The sequence below is a fragment of the Panthera onca genome, chromosome D2 (assembly GCF_046562875.1).
Source record: "Panthera onca isolate mPanOnc1 chromosome D2, mPanOnc1 haplotype 2, whole genome shotgun sequence".
NCBI lineage: Eukaryota > Metazoa > Chordata > Mammalia > Carnivora > Felidae > Panthera > Panthera onca.
Window position 1 is genome coordinate 22,380,038 of NC_138349.1, and position 22,857 is coordinate 22,402,894.

The 22,857-nt window shown below is 36.6% G+C and overlaps 1 long non-coding RNA gene across 1 annotated transcript in view; it reads left to right on the forward strand.

The window, feature by feature from the left end:
• The window catches only part of LOC132684927 (uncharacterized), a 180,716-nt gene that overhangs the window by 19,004 nt on the left and 138,855 nt on the right, over positions 1–22,857 (forward strand). The window contains exon 2 of the long non-coding RNA XR_009612872.2: positions 13,242–13,338. This is a non-coding gene — a long non-coding RNA (uncharacterized LOC132684927). The remainder of the gene's footprint in view (positions 1–13,241; positions 13,339–22,857) is intronic.

A 22,857-nucleotide genomic window follows, 5' to 3' on the forward strand; every position in this document is an offset into this window, starting at 1 on the left:
TTTATGATCTCTCTCAGGGAAAAGACAATGGAAAAGTTTCATATTTGGGTTTCAGGTTTTCATCATAATAGAACACTAGATGCAATACCTGAGGGAGAGAAGGGTACTGAAAACTAGCTAGATATATTCAGAGACCAGGCCTTTATCATTCTGAATCTCAATTCCTTGCTCTAGCTTGCTCTCACTTGGACACCCCTGACGTTTAAAATTAACAAGTACAGAAAACACTGGAGAGAAATAGGTTAGGGAAATGATTCTCAAACCTAGTTGGGTATAAGAATCACCTGGAAGACAACTTTTTTTTAGTTTATTTTTAGAGAAACAGAGACAGCATGAGTAGGAAAGGGACAGAGATAGAGGGAGACAGAAAAGCCTGCACTATGGAATATGGAGCCCAACGTGTGGCTCGAACTCACAAAACCATGAGATCGTGACCTGAGTCAAAACCAAGAGTCAGATTCAACCAATTGAGCCACCCAGGTGCCCCTGAAAAGGCTAGTTAAAAGCATATTTCTGGGACCCATCTACAGGGATCTGGTTTCAGCTTGTGTACAGTAGGGCACAGAAATATATATTTTTAATAAGCTATTTGGTTGATTTTTGAATAGGGAATCTAAGAACATATTTTGAAAAAAAAAAAAAAAAAACTGTGCTGAGGCTTGAGGAATCTCCAGTAGTGCCAATCAAAGGGTTTCCTGGATTTTAGACATCTCTGAAAACATAAAGAAGAGATGGACAAAAAAAGAGGAAACAGGCGTAACAGTAAAGGGATCCTATATATGTGCCAAAGTACCTCTTAGTGTAGAAACAGTACTTTGGTGTTAGAAACAACCTCCAAGGTGATTTAGTTCAATCACATGTATCAGTATCAGTTATGGCTTTACAAATGAATGGCCATGTAGCCTTAGTTGACCTTCACACAGAGAGTTCCCTATATCCCTATCCATTTCTGGATGACTCTGACTGACCATATCCACCAAACTATACTTACTGACCTTTGGCTTTTAGCAGTATCAAACAAGCCAACTTGGTCCTCCCCATGGCACCTTTCATATACTGAATAAGGACCCTCTTGTTTACGTCCTGTCAGCCCTCCATTCCCCTTGAAGAGTCCTCTTCCTCCAATATTCTTCTTTCAGCAGTTTTCAGACCATTCGCCATCTTGGCCATAATGCTTTGAAAACTGTAAGCCTCACACAGGGTCTTCTTAAATGCTCCCAGGAGAGCAATCCTTCTGATGTCTTATACCACATTTGCTGCCCCCTTCCCCAAGTATAACGAGAATATTACTTTCTGAGATCATTCCCTGTTACTTACTGTAGTGCATTTACAGAATACTAGCAAAGGATTTGGAGCACGAACAAATGAGTTTTTTTGTGGGTTCCTTCAAATCATTAACTGACATAAGAAAGGGTAAACTCATTCCAACAGAAAAGAAGGCAGTGTGGGCAGAGAAATTGCAAGAATTGTTTGCAGACGTTGGGGCTTTGCCTCTACACCCAAAACCATGAGTGGATTGTCATGTTCTGATTCCACAAGATTTGGCTCATCACCAGAGGTGATAAATTTGCCATTTGATGGCAAATACAGTCTACTGGGTTGGCAAAACAGAAAATGTAATCCCCTTCGTGGATCTTTGATTTGCAAACTTGTGTTTCTAAATAGTTTTCTATAATAACTGTGGCATGATTTTTATATACTGTGCACAAACAAGGCTGAAGGTTGTTCTTTAAGAGACTGGGGGTAGTTTGGGAAGGGGAATAGTGAAGATATATTCCTCCCCATTGTTTGCACAGGAAGAAAAGGTACTTGTCAATGAGAAATTGGGAATCTGGATTAGCCAGTCTAAAACCTTCTAAGGGAAAAGATATGGAGCTTTTCTAATCCATCTGAAATTTTTATTATGTTGTTCAATCTAAGGTGGCTGGCATTGGAGGTGAGTTGTGGGCAGAGGATCACAGAACTAGAAGATGTGAATGATTCCTTCTTTCTGTGCCATGTGTTTTAGCAAACAAGTCTGAACTTGTTTGATAAGATGGTCAAGTGTAACATTGCTGTACAAATATCCATAATGATGCTTTATCCATTTAGCACAAATCTCCACTGCAGGTTATCTGCCTATTTCATGAATCATTACCTTCTCAAGGCACCTAAAGCCCTTCATGATGAAGTTCCAAAACACCTTCCTCCAGAGTTGTGTCCCACTAGGTAGCTCAGGGCATCACAGCCTTAACTCTTTGCTGTGCCCTGAACATAGTAATTTCATTCAGACCTCAGACCATTTTTCTTGCTGATTCTTCACCAGGTAGATTACTATTTCTGATATCTTTCCACTGAAAATTTGACTTATTTTGCAAAGGCAACTCCAATGATACAAGGTAAATGAAGCCTTTCTTGAATTTTTAATAATTGCATGATTTATGGAGCTTCTATGTGCTGTGTTAGATATATTATTTTTTATCTTAATCCCCATATTCATCTCATAAAGTGAAATATTATTTTTCTTATTTTAGGACTGGGACTGGAAGTTTAGACAGGTGTTATTTGTTTACCCCTTAAGGTACCCAGTTTACAAGGGAAGACTTGAACTTTTGACTTAGATCTGCAGATACAAGAGTCAACACTCCTCATCACTGTCCTCTACGATGTTTATTATTACTCCTCCCTCTATCTGTACTTCTCCAAAAGGGCTATGCCTCTATTTAAAGTACTTACCCTTCTTGGGGCGCCTGGGTGGCTCAGTCGGTTAAGCGGCCGACTTCGGCTCAGGTCATGATCTCGCGGTCCGTGAGTTCAAGCCCCGCGTCAGGCTCTGTGCTGACAGCTCAGAGCCTGGAGCCTGTTTCAGATTCTGTGTCTCCCTCTCGCTGACCCTCCCCTGTTCATGCTCTGTCTCTCTCTGTCTCAAAAATAAATAAAAACGTTAAAAAAAAAAAGTACTTACCCTTCTTTATGCCTTCTCCAAAAGGACTTATGCCTCTTTATGCCCCTATTATCTATTTCTACTTTCAATATAGTAAGTTGGCCACAGGTTTGTTATCCTTGTTCTATTATGAGCAATTCCTTCTCATCTACCATCTTCTCCCTCTGTTAGAGAAAGAGCCAGATCCAATAAATATTCATTGAACTCAAAATGAAGGAACAATGGCTAAGTCCTTTGCTTATGGCCATGATGTAGTAGCCTGTGTTAGAATAACTCACATTGGGGCGCCTGGGTGGCTCAGTCAGTTGAGCGTCCGACTTCGGCTCAGGTCACGATCTCGTGGTCCGTGAGTTCGAGCCCCGCGTCGGGCTCTGGGCTGATGGCTCAGAACCTGGAGCCTGCTTCCGATTCTGTGTCTCCCTCTCTCTCTGCCCCTCCCCCATTCATGCTCTGTCTCTCTCTGTCTCAAAAATAAATAAACATTAAAAAAAATTAAAAAAAAAAAAAGAATAACTCACATTAACAGAAATACAAAGGAAGTCATTTAGCTAGAAGAAAAATAATCTCAGATGAAAGATGAAGCAAGTTTTAAAAAATGAGTCTGTATGTAGATCTAAATAAATAGAGACTGTTTAAAACAATGGCAATAATGGTTTTTGAGGTTTAATATATTTTGTAAGTAAGGGTCATAAAATCTTTTTGTTGTTGGGGAAGTGGTAAAAGTAATAATTTTTTATATACTCTGACAAGACAAGAAGAAATGTAGAAGTGAAGTAAGGAAATGTGTAACAGGCAAGCTATTAGAGGGGAAATGGAGTGATTTTTAAAATTCATAATTATTTCAAAAGAAGGCAAGACTATGAAAAAAATATGTATATTCCTACAGAGCATAGATTTTGATGGTGGATTTAGCTCAAATATATTATTAATTAAATAAAAATAGATCAAGTTCTCTAATTAAGATAAAAATTATAGGATTTAGAAAAGAAGAAAATAACTCTCATAATAAGAAATACCTTTAAATATAAGGGCATAGAAAAGGTGGAAATAAAATGATGTAGAAAGATAAAAGACACATCAAGGAAATACTAACCAAAAAGAAAGTTAGTATTGCCTTAATACTATTAAAAAAGGAAACATTTATGATCAGAAATATTTCCAGAGTTAAAGAGAATATTTAATGATGATAAAAGGGTCAGCCCAACAGAAATATCCACTCATCCTAAACTTGTATGCCATTATTAATGTCCTGAAACAATATATAAAATGAATGGTGGTGATTAGATCCTAGCATCTGATTTCTCCTTCTCCTGACTTTCAGTGATATGATCATTCTTTTTATCAGGCCCATACATATAAAGAGCCTAATTCTGAATGTTTCACATTCAAGATGGCTTTTGCAACATTATTATTGCTATTAATATGATTATTTTGTTTATATGCATATATACACGGAAAGATATGCATTTACACATATATAGAAAACTGTGTGTGCATATGTGTGCGTGTGTGAAATGCAAACAAATAAGATGCTAAAGTGAATAGGCCAATAAAATTCTCTTACAAGACAACTAAATCATTTGCCTAACCTTAATCATCCTACCTGTGACTGGATGATACACAGGATATACAGGCCTAGGCAATCCCTGGCTTTATACGAGTTTCTTTGGGATGACAATACTAAAACGAGTGGTATCTAATCATTGTAAACTTTATCTTAATATTATTTTATTTAGTAACTATTGGATAGGCTATTCATGCACATTGACTGAAATTCAAAAGCACAGGAGTGAATAAAGTATATAGTATGCTTCCCTCCCTGTTTTGTTCCCAGATTAATCAGTTCTTCTCCTTGAAAGCAACAACTATTGCCTTATTTATTTTCTAAAGGTATTCTGTGCATTTAATAATATCATTCAGTAATTACATATAAAACAAGAGATCTATGTATATGTGTATGTATATATCTAGATGTGTTGTATATATGTGTGTGTATTTTCCTTATGTTTATTTATTCTTTTCTCACATTGCTTTATAGCTGACTTTTTAATTTAAAACTGCCACCTGGAGACCTCATTGTTTTTCACAGCTGCAGAGTATTCCATTTTATGAAGTTAGCATAATTTATTTTACCAGTCTTCTTACACGTAAACCAATTTTTCCCTATATTTTGTAATTACAGTTATGTGACTAATATCCAAATACATATATAATTTTACATCTCTTATGACAAAGACATTGGAAACGCTTCTGTAGAATAAATACCTGTATTCAGAATTGCTAAATCAAAGACTTCATTTTTTTTTATTTTTTTTAAAAAATTTTTAAATGTTTTTATTTTTGAGACAGAGAGAGACAGAGCATGAGCAGGGGAGGGGCAGAGAGAAGGAGACACAGAATCCGAAGCAGTCTCCAGGCTCTGAGCTGTCAGCACAGAGCATGATGCGGGGCTCGAACTCATGGATTGTGAGATCGTGACCAGAGCTGAAGTTGGACGCTTAACTGACTGAGCCACCCAGGCGCCCCAGAGATTTCATTTTTAAATTTGAAAGCTATAGTCCAATTGTCCTTTATAGAGACATTCCATGTTGCCACTCCCATTGCTAAGGACTTACCCTCAGTACAGTCCTCAACATAGTGCTCTGAGAGAATGGGACTGGAATGAAAGAGAAACACTAGAGGCAACTGCATGTTTCTGAAAAGGCATAGCTGTAACACCCACCGATTGTGGGTAGTGACTGAGCATTTCCCTCAGGCAACCTGATTAAGAAGGGCTTCTCAACTTGGGGGTGCTGTGTAGCTCAGTCAGTTAAGCATCTGACTCTTGATTTGGGCTCAGGCCATGATCTCATGGTTCATGAGTTCGAGCCCTGCATTGGGCTCTGCGCTAACTGTGGAAACTGCTTGGGATTCTTTCTCCCTCTCTCTCTTTGCCATCCCTTGCTCGCTCTCTCTCTCTCTCTCTCTCTCTCAATAAATAAACTTAAAAAAAAAAAAGAAGGGATTCTCAACTTAAAAACTGCATTGAGATCCTCTTTCCTTAAACTAAAAATTACATGCAGCAAGAAGTGATTCTTTAAAGCTCCAAGACCTCAGTAATAAAAATATAGGAATTCCCACCTTAAATGAAACTCAATGGGGCAAGCATTAACAGTCAGATTAAGGAATTGAAAATAAATAAGCATTTAAAGAAGAGCTATTGAATGTGTACATGAGATTTCCCTGCAGGGAAAATGGGTGCACGCTGGAAGGAGGCAGGAGGGAAGGGTTAAGGACTGTATTAAATCTCTGCAAATACATACCATTTGCTCTAGTTCAGCCAACATTAATTCTCTTCTGTTAATTTGCAGTTGAGTTCACTGCAAAGCTCCAGAAATAACAAAAACACCTGGATATATGGAATAGAAAACAAATTTTGCCCATTATTAAAAAATGCTTTAAACCTCTCTCTTCCCTCTCTTCTATCTTCCCCCCTTCCTCTTCTAAAACTACTATTTACATTCTACCAGAAGATGATTTTGTTCGCTGCTATCTTCACACAATTTTCACTTAGTTCCCCATATAATTGCAGGTTTCTCAGGAAGGTTAAAAAGCCTGCCTATAAGAACCAGTCTATATACTCTTGAAGCTACTTGTATAATAAATTTGCAAATGTCTAAGTTCTAGGGCTTTTACCCAGATGGTTCAGACCTGTATATGCTCTTGTCTGTGTACTACCCCTTCATGGAAAGCAGTGGTCCTGGGTCAACTTATTACATCAATCCAGAATCTACTCTACAGCTTGGCATTCAGACCCCAGACAGGGAGTTCTCAGTGGCAGCTTGCAGAAATTTATTCCCTACAGTGTAGCCACAGGAGTGGAGAATAATAAAGGATACACTGTCTTAATTATGGGAGGGTAGTACAATTTCACTGGGAAAGACTGTTCTCAGTTTATTTTACCTATTTTTTTTGTTTGTTTTCTTAAAAGCCCTCCATAGCAATTAATCAAAAATATGGTAAATAGAGGAAAGGTAATCACCCTTACCCAAAGATTAACCACATTAAACCATTCAGTTCTGTGTTGTTTTTGGTATTTTCTGTGTTTTAAACACAGTTTATTCAGTATATATTTACAGAGTATCTGCTAAGTGCCTGGCATTATGCTAGATGTAGTTGTGACAATGTCATGTGGTTAATTTTGGAATCTGAGATTTTTTTGTTTAACTTTACTATATAAACCTTTCTTGTTATTACACATTCTTTGTTACACGTATTAAGTATATTTTAACATAAAATTATTGCTTGAGGTAATAGTTTTTATTCACGATAGTATAGTGGTTAAAGGTAATAGTTCTGTAGAATCCGAGTGAATCACATTCTGACTCACTCTTTATTAGCCGTGTGAATGTGAGGAAGATAGATAGTTAATAGGATCTTCAATGTTTTCTTGGATAAACTAGAGCTAACCTATACACATGAAGTATGTTAGCCTGTATCACATTGACTTCTTGTGAGCATAAGTGACTTTATTCCAGTAAAATGGTTCTTCTACACCACTAGGCTGCCCCCAACTCTTTGTCTTTCCCTCTGGCCACATCCAAAGTACTGGTGAGAGCTGAGGAAAATCATCCAGTATGGATGACTGAGAACAGGACGCATTCATTGTCATCATTTGCATATGAAACATCATGAGGGCTGGCCACTACTGATAAGATTCTAGTTAAAATCCCCTCTATTCCATCTTTCATCTCTATAGGCAGGAGCTGCCCATCTCTCCAGACATAAACTGCTCTGTCACTGCCCTGGATCCCAACTTCTCTTCAGCATCTAAGCAAGTGTCTCCTCTGGGTCCCATACCTTCAACTGCTGCCTCCCAGTCGCCTGCATTTCACCAGCTGTTGAGAATGCAAAAATCTTCTCTGGTTGTAAAAACAAAGAAACCAAAGCCAAAGCTAAAATCATGACAACTTTCAAGCCCATATTTCCATCCAGCTACTGCCATCTCATTTCTTATTCCTAGGTGAACCTCTCAAATAAAGTGGCTCCACTATCTTATGCTGCTCTTTGATGATCCTTTCCCTACTTGACCCACTTGAATAAGTCTTTTACCCTTTGCACTCCAGCAAAACCGCTCTTCTGAAGATTAGTGATGACCTTCCTTTTTTATAAAGCCTATATACACTTCCAGATCCTCATTTTCATTCAGCTCTTTAGAGCATTGGGGACATGTGAACACATCCCCTTTTTAAAAACACTTTTCCCTTGAATCTGTGATACCACAAACTCTTGGCTTTCTCCTTTCAAGCTGTTCCATCCAAGTCTTTATTTCCAGCTTTTTTTCTGCCTGCCCTTTAAACGTTATTTTGATATGTTTTCCTTACCTATTGATTTATAAACTGCATACTATTATAGGCTAAACTGTGTCCCCTCAAAAGTCATACATTGAAGTTCAAACTTGCTGTACCTCAGAATGTGATTATTTGGAGATAGGAGCTTTAAACAGGCACTTAAGGTGAAATGAGGTCGTAAGGGGAGGCCTTAATCCACTGTGACTGGTGTTCTCATAAGAAGAGGAAATTTGGACACAGATTTGTAGGCAATGGAGGAAAGACCATCGGAGGACACAGTGATATGGCAGCCATTTGCATGATAAGGAGAGAGCCCTCAGAAGAAACCAACCCTGTCAACACTTTGTTCCTGGACTTCTAGATGGTGGAAACGTGAGAAAATATATTTGTTGTGTAAGCCATCTATGCTGTGTGGTATTTGGTAATGGCAGCCCGGGCACACTAATGCACATATGCTAAAAGGTAAAAATCTTGTGTTCACTAACAATGAAGCAACAGAAAGACAAATGAAGAAACTGATCCCATTCACAATTGCACCAAGAAGCATAAAATACCTAGGAATAAATCTAACCAAAGATGTAACAGATCTGTATGCTGAAAACTATAGAAAGCTTATGAAGGTAATTGAAGAAGATATAAAGAAATGGAAAGACATTCCCTGCTCATGGATTGGAAGAATAAATATTGTCAAAATGTCAATACTACCTAAAGCTATCTACACATTCAATGCAATCCCAATCAAAATTGCACAAGCATTCTTCTCGAAACTAGAACAAGCAATCCTAAAATTCATATGGAACCACAAAAGGCCCCGAATAGCCAAAGTAATTTTGAAGAAGAAGACCAAAGCAGGAGGCATCACAATCCCAGACTTTAGCCTCTACTACAAAGCTGTCATCATCAAGACAGCATGGTATTGGCACAAAAACAGACACATAGACCAATGGAATAGAATAGAAACCCCAGAACTAGACCCACAAAAGTATGGCCAACTCATCTTTGACAAAGCAGGAAAGAACATCCAATGGAAAAAAGACAGTCTCTTTAACAAATGGTGCTGGGACAACTGGACAGCAACATGCAGAAGGTTGAAACTAGACCACTTTCTCACACCATTCACAAAAATAAACTCAAAATGGATAAAGGACCTGAATGTGAGACAGGAAACCATCAAAACTTTAGAGGAGAAAGCAGGAAAAGACCTCTCTGACCTCAGCCGTAGCAATCTCTTACTCGACACATCCCCAAAGGCAAGGGAACTAAAAGCAAAAATGAATTACTGGGACCTTATGAAGATAAAAAGCTTCTGCACAGCAAAGGAAACAACCAACAAAACTAAAAGGCAACCAACGGAATGGGAAAAGATATTTGCAAATGACATATCGGACAAAGGGCTAGTATCCAAAATCTATAAAGAGCTCACCAAACTCCACACCCGAAAAACAAATAACCCAGTGAAGAAATGGGCAGAAAACATGAATAGACACTTCTCTAAAGAAGACATCCGGATGGCCAACAGGCACATGAAAAGATGCTCAATGTCGCTCCTCATCAGGGAAATACAAATCAAAACCATACTCAGATATCACCTCATGCCAGTCAGAGTGGCCAAAATGAACAAATCAGGAGACTATAGATGCTGGAGAGGATGTGGAGAAACGGGACCCCTCTTGCACTGTTGGTGGGAATGCAAATTGGTGCAGCCGCTCTGGAAAACAGTGTGGAGGTTCCTCAGAAAATTAAAAATAGACCTACCCTATGACCCAGCAATAGCACTGCTAGGAATTTACCCAAGGGATACAGGAGTACTGATGCATAGGGGCACTTGTACCCCAATGTTTATAACAGCACTCTCAACAATAGCTAAATTATGGAAAGAGCCTAAATGTCCATCAACTGATGAATGGATAAAGAAATTGTGGTTCACATACACAATGGAGTACTACGTGGCAATGAGAAAGAATGAAATATGGCCCTTTGTAGCAACGTGGATGGAACTGGAGAGTGTGATGCTAAGTGAAATAAGCCATACAGAGAAAGACAGATACCACATGGTTTTACTCTTATGTGGATCTTGAGAAACTTAAGAGAAACCCATGGGGGAGGGGAAGGAAAAATAAAAAAAGAGGTTAGAGTGGGAGAGAGCCAAAGCATAAGAGACTCTTAAAAACTGAGAACAAACTGAGGGTTGATGGGGGGTGAGAGGGAGGGGAGGGTGGGTGATGGGTATTGAGGAGGGCACCTTTTGGGATGAGCACTGGGTGTTGTATGGAAACCAATTTGACAATAAATTTCACATATTGAAAAAAATAAAAAATAAAAAAAATCCAAAAAACAAAAAAATCTTGTGTTCAGTTTCATGACATTTTACACATTGATAAGGTGACATGGAGTTACAACCTATATAAACACATAGACTATTGTCAATCTCCCATGCGTCTCCACTAAAATAATACCTATCTTGATCTCTAGTACCACATGTTACTTTTGTTTTTCAACTCTGTGTAGGTGGAATCGCGTTGTGTACCTTTTTATATCTCGTTTATTTTGCTCAAAATCACATTTGTGACAGTCATCCCTGTTATTGAATAGCTGTACAGTGTTCCGTTGTGTGAATGGAATGGAACAATGTATTATATTAGTTCCTTTTTTTATGGATACCAATATTGTTTCTTTTTTTAAAAAAGTTTATTTATTTATTTATTTATTTTGAGAGAGAGAGAGAGAGAGAGCGTGCCAGCCCATGAGCTAGTGGGGGAAGGGCAGAGAGAGAGAGAGGGAGAGAGAAAATCCCAAATAGGCTCTGCACTGTCAGCACAGTCCAATGCTGGCCTCAAACTCACGAACCGTGAGCTCATGACCCAAGCCAAGATCAAGAGTCAGATGCTTAGCTGATTGAGCCACCCAGGTGCCCCTGGACACTCATATTGTTTCTACTTTCTACTATTATAATTACAGAATGGAAATTTTACTATATGTCTTTTATGGGACATAGTGCTAATTTCTCTTGGGTTCCTGTGCATACATTTTATTAAAAATGAGCGCTTTTTTTTCTCTTGGGTAGCTATGTAGGAATGAGATCACAGGGTCATAGAATGTGTGTGTTTCACTTTAGTCTCACTTTTTCAAAAATGAGTGTACTAATTAACACTATACTCATTGTTATGTGGGAATTCCTGTTCCACAGGCTCACCAGCAGGAAGTAATTTCTGTTATTCTAATTTCACCTCTTCTGTTTGGGAGTATAGTAGTGTCTCTTTGTGAGTTTAGTCTGCATTTCCCTGACTATTAATGTTACTGAGAACTTTTATAAATAAATATATATATATTATATTTATATATTATATATACTATATAATAAATTATATTTGTATATATAATAAATATAAAGTATGCTATATTTATATGTTATATATAAATATAAATATATGTTTAATTAAAAATATATACAGTGAAATGTTTATTACAATAAAAATTATGCTTATTCATCATCAAAATATCTTCTTCTTCTGTGAGGTACCTATTCAAGTATTTTATCCATTTATGTAGTGGTTTGTCAGAATGTTTCTAATTTATTTGTAGGTCTTATTTTTATATACTAAATACAAATCCCTTTTTTAATTTTTTATTCTTATTTCTTATTTGAGAGAGAGAGAGTGTGAACAGGGTAGAGGGGCAGAGGAATCATGGGAACATACCCTGAGCTGAAATCAAGAGTTGAATGCTCAATGACTGAGCCACCCAGGTGTCCCATATGTGTCTAAATACATGTTACATGTGTGTATATATGTGGGTTTATGATGTATATGTATGTATATAATATATATATATACACAGAAATATACACATACATATATAGAGTTTTCTGTGTGAGAAATATTTTTTCAATTGATAACATTATTTTTCACATATAATACTTAAGATTTTCTATTTAATCTTTTTTTTTCAGTCTAATAAATTGCGTTCTGAAGGAATTGACAATTTTATCTCATTTGTAAATTATTTCTTATAATTTCAAAATTTCACAAGATACTTTCAATGTCTGTAAATGTAATGATTTATATATTTTATTCATGTGCACTGCATGTTCCTTATATTCTTATTTTGTTTTATTTTAACATTTCATTTTCTTTTTATGCTTCAATTTGAATATTTTCTATTACTTTTCCTTGAATTCATTAATCCTATCTTCTGCTTATCAAGTTTTCTATTAAATCTAAGGAGAGAGTTTATATTTTGTCTATTTTGTATTTAGGGTTAGATAAGGTGAGGGGCCAATACCATCAAGCAACATGGGATAGCTGAGTCAGGTTATGATGTATGTTTTAGGGAGGGTCAATTTACTTCTGGTTTATACCCCTCTTCCTCATGCAGAGACTTCCCTGACTTTTCGTTCTACTCCTGGTATGTCTCTATTTCCTCATCCCAAAATAAGAATGAAGGATATTCAGCTCTATCCTTTTGAAGTTTTGAACTTTGCCCTTTGGCCCCTTTCTTTGAGGCTTCAATAGGACACATGTCTGCTGGAGAGACAAATGTGTCCTTAAGGCAGTCTCTCCCTCTGGTAGGACTTTGCCTATGAAGCACTGAAAGATTATAAGAGCTTTCCTTGTGCCTTTTAGAAGATGCTTTCTATTCCTCAAGCCTATGGAACACAACCTTGGAGCCCAAATAATGCCCCAATGGGGGAACACTGGCTGCTCATTCAAGGCTCTCCAGGTTTTCAACCTCATACCCATTTGTCTGCCAAGGTCTCTCTCTTTGTCCTCCCATTTCATTAAAGCTGTGGAAACCAAACTTGATACTCAGTCCCTGATCAAACTCTGCAAATGTCCCATTCTAGAAAATGGCCAGTCATGGCCAATTCAACTTGGATGGGCTCCCTTGTCTCCAGAATTTCAATTCATTTGCCTCTCACTGTTCACACAGTGTTCTAATTTCTTTAAATATAGGTGTATTATTTATACAGTTTCTCCTGATTCTTGCAGGGTTACATGGGATGGCTGATATAACCTACTCTATCCTACGTGGCAGCAGAAGGCATCTCCTGGGATACTAAAGTTTGGAGTCCCTTTTGACTTAAGTGTATGTACTCTTTTGCTTTTACAATTTTCCTACTGATCCCATATTTATGAGACTTTTACATTTATTTTGCTAGACCAGTACCTGAAACCCTGTAAGTTTAGAACTAAAAACATATTTATTACCTCCAGCTGGCCCTCTTTTATACTTCAGCGAGTCATAACATTATCCACTTGTAGTGTTTTTTTTTTTTTTTTAGTTTTTATTTTTTATTATTTTTTTTAAATTTTCTTTTAATGTTTATTTATTTTTGAGACAGAGAGAGAGAGCATGAACAGGGGAGGGTCAGAGAGAGAGGGAGACACAGAATCTGAAACAGGCTCCAGGCCCTGAGCTGTCAGCACAAAGCCCGATGCAGGGCTCGAATTCACGGACCGCAAAATCATGACCTGAGCTGAAGTCGGCCGCTTAACCGACTGAGCCACCCAGGCGCCCGATTAGTTTTTTAAATGTTTGTTTATTTTTTGGAGAGAGAGAGAGAGAGAGAGAGAGAGAGAGAGACAGAGCGCAAGTGAGTGGGGGAAGGGCAGAGAGACCGGCAGACACAGAATCTTGAAACAGGCTTCAGGCTCAGTGCTGTCAGCACAGAACCCGATGCAGGGCTCAAACTCACCAACTGCAAGGTCATGACCTGAACCGAAGTCAGGTGCTTAACCGACTGAGCCACCCAGGTGCCCTGTCCACTTGTAGTGTCTCTATTCACTGTCCAGAACCCTGAGAGTCTTCTTTGACTTATTTCTCCCTTACACCACCAATATAGGATAGCAGTCTTTATTATTTACCACTTAAGTATTTCTTGACTCCATCCAATTCTCTATATGTGTACTCCCTTCTTCCTACTCCTTGCCACCGTCATTGCTCAATGCAATTTTTGCTATAGTGGCATAGTTCTTCCTGCCTCTATGCTTGATCTTATCCACCTCATTCTTCAAGGGTAACATGTGTGTTTGTCCATTGAGGCTACGATTAATGGAATATTATAGACTGGGTGGCTTATAAACAACAGAAATTTATGTCTCACAAAAAGACAAGTTGCCAGTAGATATGGTGTCTGGTCAGAGCCCCCTTCCTTGTATTCTATATTCTCACAAGGCTGAAGGGATGAAGGTGTTCTCCTGGATCTATATGATAAGGGCACTAATCTCAATGGGTTCTACTCCATGATCTAATCGCCTACCAAAAGCCCCACTTCCTAATATCATTGGGGATTAGGTTTCAACATGTGAATTTGGGAATGGGACACACATAGTCTATAGCCATAATCTTTTAAAGCTTCATATTTAATATGTTTCTCTGCCCAAATGTATGGTTTTCAATTTTTCATAAGAATATGTCTATAATATTTAATAAAGTCACTAAGACTGACAAGATTCAGCCTGTATCTATATAACTACACTTATTAGCATTACCCTCTGCTTTATTCTGCTTCAGTTTGAGTGTTTGGAGGGTTTGGTTGTTTTTGTTGTTAATCCACTTTTCTCCACCACAAAACTTTTCATATGTGTTGTTACCCTGACTTGAATACTTCCTCTACCGAATATCATCTGAATCACTCCTACTTATTTTTAAGTTCTTAATATAAATGTCATCTTTCTGAAACAGCCTTCTGTGAGAGTTTATTCTGAGATTGATACTCCTCTCTCATACATATCATCGTCCCCTTTATTATTACTTCTACTAATATGTTATTATTCTCTCATGCACTATTGAGAAAGAGTTAATTTTTGTAAGAAAATTTCCAAGTTAAAAAAAATAGTTTTACTGACCCCCACATGCTCATCACCCAACTTCAAAAATTACAACTCATGGACAATTTCATCTATACCTATAACCACCCCTCCCTAGCTCATTATTTTGAAATAACTCCTATACACGTTTCAGTATATATATATATATATATATATATATATATATATATATATATATATATATATTTATTTATTTAAAAGATGAGGATCTTTTTTGAAGAAGAGATTTTAGTTTATATTACTGAGAGAGAGAGAGAGTGCACACATGAGTGGTAGAGGGGGAGAGAGTATCTTAAAAAATATTTTTTAATGTTTATTTTGGAGAGAGAGAGAGAGAGAGAGACAGAGTGCAAGTGGGGGAGGGGCAGAGAGAGCAGGGAAACAGAATCTGAAGCAGGCTTCAGGCTCCAAGCTGTCAGCACAGAGCCGGACGTGGGGCCTGAACCCACAAAGCGCGAGATCATGACCTGGGCCGAAGTTGGACGAAGTCAACCGACTGAACCACCCAGGCACCCCATAGAGTCTTAAGCAGGCTCCACACTCAGCACACAGCCCAACTCGGGGCTTGATCTCACAACCATGAGATCATGACCTGGGCCGAAATCGAAAGCCAGTCACTAAACCAACTCAGCCACCCAGGTGCCCCAAAAGATGAGGATCTTTTTACAAAATTATACCACTTGTCACATCTAAAACTCTATAGTATTTTCCATAATTATAGTAGTAGTATAAAATAACTAGTAATTGTTTCTATGACTCTGCTCCTCTCCCCAGTCCAGTTTGTTTCTTTGAATTGGGAATCAAATCATTAACCAGAAAATAAGTATACATTACAACAAATTAGTATCTTTCTTAAATATGTTTTATACATAGATTATTTTATTTATTTATTTGTTTATTGTCTTGCCATTTATTTGTTGAACAATCATGGGTTACTTGCCCTGTTAATTCCTCTAAGCTGATTTGTTTAAATTGTATGCCCATGATAAGGATATTTAATGACATTTAGCATATTCCTCTGTCTTCTATGTATTCATTATTTGCAGTTAGATCTAAAAGCTTATTTATATTCAGTTTTAATATTTTGTGGAAAATTGGTCAGGTGGTCTCATGTACTTTTATCAGGAGGCACATTATTCTGTTTTTCTCACTTTCTGTGAGCTCAACTTTCTTTAGTTGTTGGGTGCAGTCATTGTCCTAGGCTATTTTGCATGCATTATGTGTTCCACAAGGGCAGGAAACACTCGTCTTGTGCCAAGTCTAATACTTGTTCACACACAATGTGTTCAATTGACTAGTGAATGAGAGTATAGCCTATTGTTGTAATTTATTGTACTGTCATATAGTCTTTGTTTCCATATGGATTTGGGGTTGCTGCAAGGATAGATCCTTTTATATAACTTCCTGGAATGGACTGAAATTTTTGTCACATGATATATCAATGAAGTTTTGAGTGGATGCTTTCAATCAGCCAGGTAATTTCACACGCTGTAGAGAACTATCAGCTGATGAAGGGTCTTAAAGCACATAAACCTCTGAAATTTGATTATCCTAAATCCACGTGGTAGTTGAGAAATTAACTCCGTATGCTTTTCAGCTAGAGCATTTTTCATCCAAACTGCTCCTTTTGCCTTATTAATCCATGGTAAGGTTGCCATGGCCTCTAAATTTAAACTTACTGCAACCCCTTGGAACTAAGTTTATGATATGAGTAGTCACTCTGTGGTTTACAGTTTAACATGCTCAGTTAACTCTAATAGTGCTGTTTTCCTTCAACAGACATAAAGCACTTCTACGATTAAAGAGAACAGTAAACTTTGTGTGCCTTTATTTCTTTCCCTTTATTTTCTGTTGATTCATATGCTGTCAACTTAACAAGAACATATTTTTCCAACCTATTCTTAGATATGTTTCTTGCTTTTCTCTTCTTGGTCTGCAAAGACAGGACCAAGTGCAAAAGAGGATTCTACTGTACTCCTTGTAGGCTGTTCCATGTTAGGTTGATAAATCATGGAAGCAGAAGTCAATTGCCAGAAAACCATTTATTGGAATGAGAATTACTTCATGTGCAGAGCTTGCTGGATTGGTTTATTAATTCTTACTAAATCCATCAAATCCTGATTTTCCAGAAATATAATACGCAATAAAATTAAACAAAGTTCTCTGTCTTACAGTAGTACCTTGAAAGGAAATGTAATTGTATCTTGTTGCCATATCATAAACGCCATTATGTTGAATTCAATAGCTAAATACACACGGACATATTTCAAAATAGATCTGATAGTCGCTGGTTATATTTCATTACCACTCTTGATTTCAAAATAGTGAATATCTTAGTCATAGCCATAGCCCAGGTCTCTCTCCTGCTGATAAAGAGAAAATAATAATAATCCTCTTTGATAAAGATGGAACTTTTGCTTGTCTCCTGAGTTCCTAATTGAACTCCAGGTACTGACTGACAAACCACTTTTTTACTTACCCCTGAAGTGCTGCATTAAGCAATGTTTTATTATGTATTTCTGTGAAAACCACTGGGATCACCCTGTAACCAGTCCTCAAAATTAAAATTCATTAGTCTACCTGAAAATTAAAGAGGGAAAAATAATGTAAAACCCTTTCAAAAATTATTATAATGCCTGTCCCTGAGGAACATGATAACAAACCTTCCTGTTAACAAATTTGTTACATTAATTTAAGGAATGTTAATGAGCACATCCTCTTTGTAAAAACTCATTGGGAAATTTATTTTCAGCTCCTCTTATGAGACTTGCTTCTGAATCTCTTAACTGTTATTTAACGCTATATCTTGCAGACCCTTTCATTTGTGAGCTAATCATATCTTCCCTCTGCTTTGGGCTGTTAGGCAACTCTAAAGCCAAGCTGTAGTCTACCTACCACAGGAACGTGATTTTTTACCTGTCTTTTGAGTATTTATCTCCTCGCCCCCAAATTGGGCTTGAATTTATGTCCCTGTTTTTATATTTGTTTGCATTTTTCCCCATCTAATATCTAGTAGTGTTATCTATGACAATTAGAAATGTAAATTCCAAGATATTTTATTGTACACACTGTGTTCAAACTGGTGGCAGGAGTGTTACAATTTTTTAGTTTATGTTCCATCTCAATTTGTTCTCTCAAATATGTTCCTCTAGAAACTCATATTTCTCTTAATTGAGTTACTTATTTCTGTTTTGTATTTTCATGTTGTTTGGTGACTCCTAGCATTTTTGGGGTTTTTGTTTGTTTGTTTGTTTTGTTTTTTTAAAGCACTTCCAGGAGTGCCTGGGTGGCTCAGTTGGCTAAGTGTCTGACTCTTGATTTCAGCTCAGGTCATGATCTCATTGTTCATGAGTTCGAGCCCCACACCAAGCTCCATGCGCTGATAATGTGGAGCCTGCTTGGGATTTTTTCTCTCTCCCCTTCTCTCTCTGCTGCTTCCTGCTCACTCTCTCTCTCTCAAAATAAATAAATAAACTTTAAAAAGAAAAGCACTTCCAGACTAGACTCTTGCATATTTTCTCTAGTTATTTTTTCTGTAGATGTCAGTACCATTTTTTTATGGTATCTAATTTTCAAAATTGGCTTAGTTTATTGTATGCTGATGGCAGTTACTATTTTTGTTGTTTGTCTTGCATGTTTTCTATAATCTAGGTTTCTATAATGTCAGGGATGAAAAGAACACATAGGCTCTGTTTGTCATCTTAAATCAGTGCCCCTCAGTTACCACTTTTTAAAAACTGTTTGTTTGTTGGGGCACCAGAGTGGCTCAGTTGGTTAAGCATCCAACTTCAGCTCAGGTCATGATCTCGCAGTTCGTGGGTTCAAGCCCTACGTCAGGCTCTGTGCTGACAGCTCTGAGTCTGGAGCCTGCTTCAGATTCTGTGTTTCCCTCTCTCTCTGCCTCTTGCTCTCTCTCTCTGTCTGTCAAAAAAAAAAAAAAAAAAGTTAAAAAAATGTTTGTTTATTTTTGAGAGAGAAAGAGAGGGAGGGACAGACAGAGACGGAGACAGAGAATCCCATCTAGGCTCTACACTGTCAGTGCAGAGCCTGATAGAGGGCTCGAACTCACAAACTGTGAAATCATGACCTGAGCCAAAACCAACACCTGGTTGTTTAACTGACTGAGTCACCCAGGTGCCCCAGTCACCACTTTTTATTTTGCTAGAGGAGGGAGTCTATCACTCTAGGATGTATGTGGATCCATCTGTGGATTCTATTTTCTTTTATTCATATGTGTGTCTATTATTTCACTAATAGCATGTCTTGGTCAATTTAGGTTTATCATGAGTCTTGAAGTTGGGTTATATCCATCCTGTGATGTTATTCTTCTCCCAAATGTTTTTTTGTTTGTTTCTTTCTTTCTTTCACATAAATTTTAATAACACTTTGTTGATATATGCAAAATAGCTTGATATAATTTTGATTGGGATTATATCAAATCCATAGATCAAGGTGGAAATAATTGAAATTTTGCAATATTGAATCTTGTAGTCAGTGAACATGGAATACATCTCTATTTATTTAGCTCTTTAATTTCTTTCATAAGAATTTTGTGTTTCAGGTCACCTGGGTGGCTCAGTCAGTTAGTATCCCCCTTCAGCTTGGGTCATGACCTCACAGTTCAAGTTCCAGCCTCACATTGGGCTTTTTGCTGTCACAGTGGAGCCTGCTTGGGATCCTCTGTCCCCCTCTGTCCCCCTCTGTCTTTGCCTCTCTCCTGTTCTCCCTCTGTCTCATCAAAAATAAACAAACATCTACAAAATTCTTAAAAAAAAAGAATTTTTTATTTCCACATATTGATCCTATAAAAATATATTGTTATATTTATATCTAAGTATTTCATTTTTGATGTAAGGGATATGATAGTGTTTTTAATTTCAAGTTCCAATTAGTTTTTCCTGCTATAAAGGAGAGTAATAGACTTTTTAATGTTAATCTTGTATTCTGTACCTTGCTATAATCTTTTTATTCCAGGAATTTTCTCTTTATTTTTTACATTTTTCCCCATATACAGCCATTTCATCTACAGATGAAAACAGTTGAATTTCTTTCTTTCAAATATGCACATTATTTATTTGTTTCTTTTCTCATTGCAGTAAATTAGGACTTCCAAAAAAATGTTTATCAGAACTGGTAAGAAAGTACATCCTTGCCTTGTGCCCGGTCATAGGGAGAAAGTACACAATTTCTCATTATTAAGTACGATATTAGCTGGAGATTTTATGAATGTTATTTACCAAATAGAGGAAATTCCCCTATTTCTTCTTGCTGAGCATTTTACCATAAATGGATGTTGGACTTTGTCAAATAATATTTCTACATCAAATGATACAATTACATACATTTTTTTTTTCTTCTTTAGCCCATTGATGTGATGTATTAAAGTAAATTGTTTTTGAATTTTGAACAAATCTTACATACCTAGAATAAATCACATTTGGTCATAGTGCATAATTGTTTTAATACTTTGTTAGATGCAATTTGATGATATATTGTTGAGATTTTTGCATCTGTGTCTAAGAGATAGTGGTATGTAATTTTCCTTTCTTGTTATATCTTTATCTGTTTTTGGTATTAAGGCAATACTGCCACCAAAGAATGAGTTAGGAAGTATTACCTCTAGTTATATTTTCTGGAAGAGATTGTAGAAAATGGGTATCATTTGTTGTTAAATGTTTGGTAGAATTAACTAGTAAAACCATCTGGGTCTGGTGCTTTTTTTATGAGAGATTATTAATTATTAATTAAATTGTATTTAATAATTATAGGCCTATTCAGATTATCATTTTTTCCTTTTGTGAATTTTATTATTTTCTGTCTCTCAAGGAGCTGGTTAATTTTATCTGTTATCAAATTTGTGGGAATAGAGCTGCTCAAAATTATTTATTATTATCCTTTTAATGCTCATGTGATGAATAATGATGGCTCTTCTATTTCTTATGTTAATAATTAGTGCAGTTTATTAAACGACTTTTTAAAAACTGCATTTAGACTAATAATTTTTAATTACTAATGTACCACAAAGACTAGCAGAGGTTGGGAGTTTGTTAGCCCTGACAGTTGATAGAGGTTTTGCATCTTTGTTCACCTTTTTAGATAAGGTAAACTTTTCTTATATATGAGGTCTTTCTTATTTATATTTTTCTCACATACAACCATAGATATAACTAGATACAAAAACTAGTAGAGATATGTTGTTAAACCAATATGTCAACATCCAAAAAGGAAATTCTTCCTTCTGTTATTAACAATTTTCTGACTGATATGAAAGTGCTATTGCCCCCTCTGTCCCAAACTCTTCTCTGAAACAGCGTTATCTTTAGCACTTTAGGATTCCTGCTTGGAAATCATTTTAATATAATTTTATTTTGTGTATATTTTATTATGTGTGATGTTGAGTATTTTTTCACATGTTTAATGCTGTTTGAATTTCATTTCTGGTTAACTTCAATTATCATGTTTGGCCGCTTTTCATGTGAACATTTGGTATTTTTTCTATGAGGTTACAAACATTCTTTCCATATTGAAGAAATTGACCCTTTATCTGAAATACGAGTTTTTATTGTTTCCATTTTGCCATCCATCGTTTTTCTTTGTTTATGGTAGTTTTTGGTATTTAAACATAATTTTTATGTTATAATTGAACAAACTTTTCTAGGTGTGGTACAAAGTTTAGACGTCCAAATATTTTTGATAAATTTGAGTTAAAAAGTAATTTAAAATAGTCCCCATGTCTTTTTATTAGTGATGTCTAGTTTTATTGTTTACGTTTATTTTTTTTTTATTTTTTTTAATGTTTGTTTATTTTTGAGACAGAGAGAGAGACACAGCATGAGCAGGGAAGGGGCAGAGAGAGAGGGAGACACAGAATGTGAAGCAGGCTCCAGGCTCTGAGCTGTCAGCACAGAGCCCGACTCGGGCTCGAACCCACAAACTGTGAGATCATGACTTGAGCCGAAGTTGGACGCTTAACCGACTGAGCCACCCAGGCGCCCCTTACTGTTTACGTTTAATTCTTGGACCACTTTGAGATTCAGTCTGCTATGACAAATAAATCCACATTTATTTGATTTTAAATAGGCACCTAGCTCCTAACGCCAATTTACTCTAAAAAAAAAAAAAAAAAAAAAAAAAAAAAAAAAAAAAAAAAAAAGGAAGGAGGAGGGAGAGAGGGAGGGAAGGAAGGAAGGAAGAAGCAAGGAAGCAAGGAAGAAAAGAAACTTCTGAGAGAAAGTACGCTTCTTGTAATACAAATTACTCTTTTTAAATATTGTTATTGATTTAAATCCTTATAGAATATTTCTTCCTGAAATTATGGCCAATATAATTTCCTGATTTATAATTCTTCCTAGAATCAGAGGATATCTACAGAAAGCTGGATATATTTAGAGGTCATCTGAACTTTTGCTTTTTAGGCATGTCATATTGATTTCAATGTATTATTTACTAAAATTTAGTATTTCCTTGCCCAATGAAACATAGTGAGTTTTATACTACATTAATGACTATAATATTTACTAAACTCTAACTGGAATATAGCTATTTATTCCTATGCTTACATTTAGTCCAATTCTGCAAAATGCTTATTCTGTATTTTATGAGCATGGCACTCTGTCTGACACTGCAGGGAATCCAAAGATATTTAAGACTACCTCCTGCCCTCAAGGAACTAACACAGAGATAAAAGAGTGGGTCAGTGAGTACAGTAAGAATCAGAAGAAAATATTTTTCTCAAGAGTATAAAAAATGCTAATCTTCTGGGAATATAGAAGAG